We start from the raw sequence: 8128 nt of genomic DNA, 5'->3' as shown, positions 1-8128 counted from the left end.
TAACTATCCTGACTTGACCTAGCGTGACCTTACCTAACTAAAAGTGAACTAAGAAAAAAAATAAGATAATCAGAAGTAATGTAACCAAATCTAAAGTAACTTACACACCTCAGCTACACTACTATTAGCAACCAGTAACTACTCTAACTCAAGGTAAACAAACCTAACCTAACCTAACATAACCTAACCTAACTTAAGCTCACCTAAACTAACCTAACCAAATATAAACTAAAATACCTCTAATGTAACTCTCCACTTTTAGCTGCTTAGGTATTGCCACAGCATATCAACATTCTCCAACTCTCGGTCGTCTGTGCCTTCTTAAGTAACACCCATGGGAAGCACGCCCCAGTCACACTCATTGCAAGCACGTCTCAGTAACACCCGTTACAAGCACGTCTTCTTTCGCTCCATTCATACACACACTACATAATGTGACTTTAAACTTCAAGCGGCGTGTCCAGCGGGGTGTCACCCATTTATATCAACGTTATACTCTGGGATTGCATTCAGGTAACGTAATCCTCTTAACGACGACTACTACTACTACTGCTGCTACTATTACGTCACAGGCAGAATGAGTTAATCACGTAATAATGAACAATAATAAACACTCCCTACTAATTTTCATTACTCCTGTTCACTTAATTATATCACTTAACACGTCAGTTGTGCAGTAAGACCTAATCTGTGGAGACGCTGTTGCCTGACCTAACCCAATGCAGAAATTCGAGGCCACCCCACCAGCGAGGGAGATCAATTTACGATAATAGCCCCCATGCCACAACAGATAAGGTATGTAGTCTATATGTTTATTTTTGGTGGTGTTTTTACGGTACGCAGGAAATGGAGTGTGTTGCTTGGAGTGTCCTTGCAACCCAGGCTGTGGTGATGATGGCAATGTGAATAATGATGATGATGATGATGATGATGATGATGATGATGATGATAAGAATACAAATAAGAATAAGATCAAGAAGAAGAAGAAGAAGAAGAAGAAGAAGAAGAAGAAGAAGAAGAAGAAGAAGAGGAGGAGGAGGAGGAGGAGGAGGAGGAGGAGGAGGAGGAGGAGGAGAAAGAGGAGGAGGAAGAACTAGAAGAAAAGAGGAAACAGAAGAAATACAAGGAAATCAACAGCAACAACACCAACAACAACAATAACAAACAAGCAATAGAAAAAAAAACCACCACCACCACCACCACCTTCAACAACAACAACAACAACAACAGCACTACCAACTACCAACAATGACAACTAACCGTTCTAGATACGAAATAAACACGTAATTGAACTGCACCCAGACATTACCATAACACACTGATAAACCTCTGCTCTATCATGCATGCACTGGGTTTGCGGTTATCAGAGCCTGCAGAGGGACGAGATCAAGGTGAAGGGACGCCTGACACGCATGGCTTATATGTGTCATTAATATTTGCACAGTTATATTCTTAACAGGTGTTTAGGATCTGCTGTGACTCTTGAAGTACCTGACATTTGGTGCATTAAGGTGAATGTAGTGAACGGTAAAATGCCAACACGGTTTTCACTAACTGTTGCTGCTTAATGAAAGGTAAATCATTTAATAACAGAATAAAATGTGCCAAATAAAGTAATGGTAATATTTTAGTAGCAGTAGTAGTAGTCGTAGTAGTAGTAGTAACCACAGCAAGAGTAGCAATAAAAATGGTAATAATAAAGAGAAACAACAAGCAGGTTTCAGAGGCGAGAGATCAACCATAAAGCAAAATTTTACCCCTGCACATGAGACTCCAAAAAAGCACAGAAAGTACATGAAAGATCCGCATCAACTTTCCAGGAACGTTTGAAAATAGTATCCTAAGAGTAAATTTCAACCCAGTATTTGACGGTGAGGTTGGCCAATGGGTGAGACGCCACAAGAGACACCGTCAGACGTGAGGTCAGCGTTTTACAGGTCTTCACTAGGGCCTGACGCCTAGGATGGGCAGGGCACTGATCAAGAATGGCAGAAGATTACAGGAGTTACGTATGAGAGAGAGAGAGAGAGAGAGAGAGAGAGAGAGAGAGAGAGAGAGAGAGAGAGAGAGAGAGAGAGAGAGAGAGAGAGAGAGAGAGAGAGAGAGAGAGGCCAAACAAGTTCATCGTCCACTTTATGACAGTCAAGCTCCTAGTGACCTAGTGTGTCATTTGTTCATAAAACATACTAGAATTACAATATTTTACAATTATCACGACACGCTGTGCTGGTTTACTTTTGCAGGTCACTTGCGTAGCATTCTTTTCCTTTATTTATATTTATATTTTTAGGAGAAGAGGGGGAGAGGGGAGGATGAAATAATAATGTGTCAAGTTCCATTGTTTTCACTTTTATCGTCACCACATGATATAATATTACTACGAACACCTATATCGGTGGCTATCAGCAATGCAGTGGTTCATGTTTGCTCTGCCCTGCCGTATTTCCCGCCTATGCTAATGCATCAAGATTACCCCACACGCACGCCTCACACACCAATTACATGTACTGGCTTTCCATATTGAGTAATTGGAGGAGCAGTTCACTAAAAAGGGTCCTGACAGCACTGTTTCTTAATTAATCTGCCCTCCGAACCTCCCTGTAGGGGTTTGTATTACCCCTTGTTGTTGTTTTTGTTGTTTTTGTTGCTGTTGTTGTTGTTGTTGTTGGTGGTGGTGGTGGTGGTGGTGGTGGTATTGGTTTTATACGTAATACTCAAAATAAATAGATAGATAAATAAATAAACAAAATTCACTAGAACAAAACAAACAAGTAAATAAATAAACTAGAAAATAAAAGGCTACAGGATTAAATGTCACATAATTAAACCATATAAGATAGGGAAGTATTGGCGCAAAAACGAAAAATATATAAATTTATAAACAAGTAAATAAGGTCAATGAATAAATAAACAAATAAATAAAACGTTACCAGAAAATGTCACAAATTTGGATCAGGAAAAAAAAAAAAAGGGGGCGGGCACAGTCATTAATAGGATGTCACGCGATCGATTACATTAGTCTGAATTGGCTCAGATCAGAGAATAATTTTTAAGCTTTTAAGGCTTTTAAGGTTTGGTTGATTAGGCTTTAATGATTTCAGCACCGTGTATTCTTCACTAGGCTTTCATTAATTTTGTGTACTGGATTCGTATTTCCTTTGAAGTATTTCATGATTTAGTTTGAGTTACATTTTATCAACTATTCTTTCATTATTTTTTTTCTTCGCATCTTGCTAACTAGGCTTTCACGATTGTAATTGAAACAGCATCATGTTCTAGTGACAAAAGATGACGCACGAAATTACTGTTCCAGAGGTAACGCGGTGCACTGCCATAATGGGAATCCGCATCAGCTCACCGGAAGAAACACTGAATGAAGAACGAAACAGAAACATGACCAAATCAACGTGACTCAAAGCAATCATACTAAAAATAGGTAAACGATGTAAAGACTCTTCATATTGTAACTGGATACACTTAATGGTCAATATCAGTTAAACTTTCCACATTTTTTTTTTGTCAAAACGAAACCTGAAAACGGGATATTGCTACGACTAAAAATAAACAAAAGCTCTGAATGGATTACTTCCCTGAGGTAAACACCCTAACCAGTCATGCAGTGCTTATAAACTAGGTAATTATTAAGGTCTAGTTACTGTCATTTTCCTTGGTCACGTCACCACGCACTGTATGCATGACTCACTATTTTCAATTATCACTTACAGTCACGGCCAAGGTAGGAAGTAGAATCCCTGATCACAGTCGTGCGATTTCTCCCGCCTTGGTGGCGTCCGACTACCTGTGCCGCCGAAACGATTACGCAATTTCAAGTGTGCATGTAAAATATAGAAAGGGTTTAGAATAGAAACAAAAGAAAAACCATAGGAAAAAGTGATATTGCGTGTTTTTTTTTTATATATTAGATAGCAAGAAATGTGATACAAATAAGGTTAGCCATGTAGATAACATTGATATAAACTATGGGTAATAATTGTGAATATGGTGAATTTAGGAGTTGATTTCCTTAGAATGTGTAAGTCAGAAGTAAGATTTAGTGTTGGGAGAGTGTTGAAAGCAAATTTTCTCTTCGTACAATGAATAAAATCAACTAATTCATAAATAAATCATTGAATAATTCCATCATCAATTATTTTCATTTAACATTTTCTTAGTTTCTTATTATATATTATTTGATTTAAAAGAGACAAGAATATATCGAGTCAAAAGTCACACACGTGTTTAGATCACATGGGTGGTGGCTGTGAGGTAAACACGATATGATACGGTACGATTGGCGTGAAGTGCGTGAAGTGGCGTTTAGAAATACTGAATGAAGAATCAAGCCTGCGGCGACGTGACAGAAATAAGTGTTGGTAAGTATTAATAACCACTGACTAATCATAAACAGTTTATTAACTTTATTTACCATCCCCACTCTTGCCAACCCATCTGTACCCATTTCTCACCCACTCCAACCCATCTCTCTCTCTCTCTCTCTCTCTCTCTCTCTTTGTGCAGGTTTTTATTCTGAATATACAGGTCCATGCCATCCACACACGTTCTGAGGTACACACTATCCTGCCTGAGTGATACTGCATAATTCTTTGAAAATACTCCTCTTTTGCCACTCTGCATGTCCCACCGTTTTCCCTTGCACACCGTCCCACTGCTGGCACCTTCATCCTTTTTAGCTGCAGGAAAGACATACACCTTTAATTTCTTTACCAAAACTATCATCTCATGATTTGCTAGTATTCACATTTACATTCCTTCACAGACACACACACACGCACACACGATAACTGCCTCCTGTCTGCGGTTCCCCTCAACTCCAAGCAGCACAGTTACCAGCAGACAGACACGCTCCCACACCCTGCCTCACTCCATTTACTCTCAGCCTTTACCATCATTTCCCACCACAGCTTTCATTCCCGTTTCACACCCATACATAAAAATATCAGACAGGTATGGGAGTGTCATATCCTGTCTCACTCCCACTGCTTTTAACAAAACTCTAAGCTCTCGTCCCGTCTTCACACAGTCACCTGCTTCCTTACAAAATGCTTCCTACCACCTCATTCACTGCCTCCACTCCCTGCACCTTGAGTTTTAAGTGTTTTAGAGAGTTTATTTGTCAGATGTTATTTCTATATGTGAATGAGTATTCACAAACAATCTGTACATCATGTAGAATAGTGGGCATTTTTATTTTCAGTCTATTTTGTTGCCCTTGGTAAATAAATAAATAAATGGATCTTTTTTTTTTGTGCACATCCATTTTTCTAAGGTCATATAGCAGCAGTAGGCACTGGTACATGTGCAGTATAATGTCTTTTCTACTGTAAATGAGGCCTCTTAATGCATCACTCATTGCAGAATAATGGATTAGAATTTACACTTTCAATCAACCAATAAATAGCTAAAACTTGTTAACAGCATGTTACGGTACATATAATTCTTTTCCATAAAAAATAAAAGTGGTCCTAAAACTAAGCCTTAAGGGTCATTTTGTATTACAGAAAAAAAAGCAGTACTTACACCTTACAGGCCTGTTCTATCTCAAATTTCAACATGTTATTAAGAAAAAGTAAAACTCATTCCAGAAGAGGATGGATTTTCATTTATAGCTCATGGGTTTTAATGAGATATATGATTTATAATGCTGGAGGATTTCCAAATGAGGGAGCTACTGGTGTGCAGGTACCTTTATGCTTTAGTTTGAGCGCTCGTTTTACAAATGAGACGTCTTGAGTTCAATCAGGGAAATAATGAGACAAGTAAGTAGTCCTGTGACATTCTTTCCTCTTTTAAGTAGCAGCCCCCAAGTATCAGATATGAGTTGGTTGTGGCTGAGTGTGGAAGAAAATATGAGAAGGATTAACTGAAAAGAGATTGTCTGTGCCTGCAAAAAGTGGGAGGAATGCATAAACCACTCAAACATTGGGTCAAAGATGTGTTAATAGAAAATTATTTTGGTCTTGGTTGTCTCCAGTGTATCACAGTTATTAGACATGGTTTATTTTATTGTATTTTATCTGATTTTGTATTTTACGTATTTGGTTCAAGCTGATTTATTTTTCAATGATTGGGACACCATGAAGACTTAGGACCTGAGGGTGTAGTCTCATGATTGTCAATGTAAACCTGTCTGTTCTTGATTTCATGTTCTGTGTGGCACATTTCTTCCCATTGTTTTCTTGTATGCAGCTATTCTCTCTCCCATTGCTTCCCTAACTTCTGCTCTTCCTATATTACCTTTCTTCATCATTTCAGTCTTTCTCATTTCCACATCTCCCTTTATGACACCCAGTAGCACACTTTTGAAAATCTCAAATACTCCCAGAACATTTACATTATTACTTATATTCTCTACACTCATCATTCAGTCATTATTATTCCTTATCACTGAATCTTTCAACACAAAGTCTCTTTTGGTCTCATCTGTCAATCACTTATATTTTCATTGATTTTTTTTTTTTCACAAATTTTGCATATATCACATTAACTTTTAAATTTCTATCCACACTCGTACACATAGTCAATCCATTCTGCTTATCTTGTACTTCTCTTCTTCATGTATGGTAGCATACCTAGGTAGTTGTGCTGAAAGGCGTTTGTGAAGAACACCACTTGCTTAGCACAGGTGTCCACCAGCCAGTCACCTTTCTTGTATCACCCAGGTACTCCACGTTTGCCAACCACATCCATTACACTTTTATCACCTTCCTTTGCATTCCCTCACCAATCATAACTTTTTTCCTCACAAAGCAATACTCATTCAAGGCCAAAATTGCATAATTTCATTATCTCCTGCACTGTTTTCATATTTACTAGTACACACCAGAGGTCTGTGCATGTTACTTCAATTGCAGACACCTGCAATGTAGAGTGAGTGTGGGCATGCAGTGTAAAAATTTTGCTGGTATGGGTGTGATTTTCAAGATATGTGTGGGTGTAAGGGAAAAGTTGCCAGTCAAAACAGCAGTTAGTTAAGGTAAACAGGGCAGTAAATTACACAGGCAGGACTGTTATGTGGTTGGAATTAAAAAGTATAGGGAGGTAAGGTAAGGACAAATGTAGTTAGCATTAAGAAGATATAGTTTAAGGAATATGAATAATAGTTATAAGGTGATGTTCATGTATAATGACAGAAACAAGGCTGATTAGATTTTAGGACTAGCTGCCAGTCCAGTAATCAGAAGTACGACATGAAGGATGGTAAAGATGTGAATTATACGTGGTGTCACAGTTGTTCCAGACTGGAAATATAGATTGAGGGAATTCAGCCAAATGCTTTCTTTTAGGTACAGTTGTATTAATAATTGTTAGTACCACTTAATCATTTTTTTTTTAATTTTATAATGTGGGCTGCATGTGGGCTGACTGTGTGGGTGCTGGAAGGCCGTGGGATCTATGGTAAAAAAAAAAAAAAATGTGGGTGTAGGCTGGATACTGCATGGCACAAGAAGGTGGGAGTTGGCTAATTCTCTGTTTAAGTCAGGATGGATTATGATTCTCTTTCTTGTTTTATATTTCTCATTACAAAAGGCTTACTTAGCACAGCAGCAATTAAAATTACACTTTGTCTTACTCTCTTGGTTGTGATAGACATTGTATAAAAGCTAACCTGTCATTTTGTGAAAGTACCTTGGCTACATAATAGGTGCACTTATTGATGGCTGTTCAAAAACTATTAGACATGCCATTTTTTTTTTCTTTTTTTTTAATATCTTATACAAGTTAGATAATCTGGTTTTGTTTCTAAAAAGATTTCGCTGCTTATTCTTGAACCAAAAAAGGGTCATCACTGACATAGGGAATAGAGGTAACATTTACCCTGAAACACAGACAGATTGGTGAGTTACAGCCAAGCCATGATAGCTGAAAATAGTTGTGGACTTGATTATAATTCTGGCACAATAAACCAGAGATATGAACATTATTGATTGAGAAATATGTGATCACGAATGGTATAAGCAGTTTATCAGCTTGTATTGGCCATCGCTTCATATGTAGCCATTCATTACTCTAGTCTTTCACAGTACTCCACTTACCTACCACACTAGTTTTGTTGCTTTGTGGTGCAGTCAGCCTGATTGGCTAACCAGAATGTGAGAATGTCTCCACA

General features: G+C 38.0%; 2 long non-coding RNA genes across 2 annotated transcripts in view; one reads left to right on the top strand and one right to left on the bottom strand.

Moving 5' to 3' along the window:
* LOC135089650 (uncharacterized) overlaps positions 1-3815 on the bottom strand; it is a 46336-nt gene extending 42521 nt beyond the window's left edge. The window contains exon 1 of the long non-coding RNA XR_010261573.1: positions 3724-3815. This is a non-coding gene — a long non-coding RNA (uncharacterized LOC135089650). The remainder of the gene's footprint in view (positions 1-3723) is intronic.
* Positions 3816-4241: 426 nt separating this feature from the next.
* Positions 4242-8128, top strand: part of LOC135089647 (uncharacterized) — a 64521-nt gene continuing 60634 nt past the window's right edge. Inside the window, exon 1 of the long non-coding RNA XR_010261568.1 lies at positions 4242-4373. This is a non-coding gene — a long non-coding RNA (uncharacterized LOC135089647). The remainder of the gene's footprint in view (positions 4374-8128) is intronic.

The sequence above is a fragment of the Scylla paramamosain genome, chromosome 33, assembly GCF_035594125.1.
Source record: "Scylla paramamosain isolate STU-SP2022 chromosome 33, ASM3559412v1, whole genome shotgun sequence".
NCBI lineage: Eukaryota > Metazoa > Arthropoda > Malacostraca > Decapoda > Portunidae > Scylla > Scylla paramamosain.
Note: the sequence above shows the minus strand (reverse complement) of the source record. Positions and strands in the feature narration are given on the sequence as shown.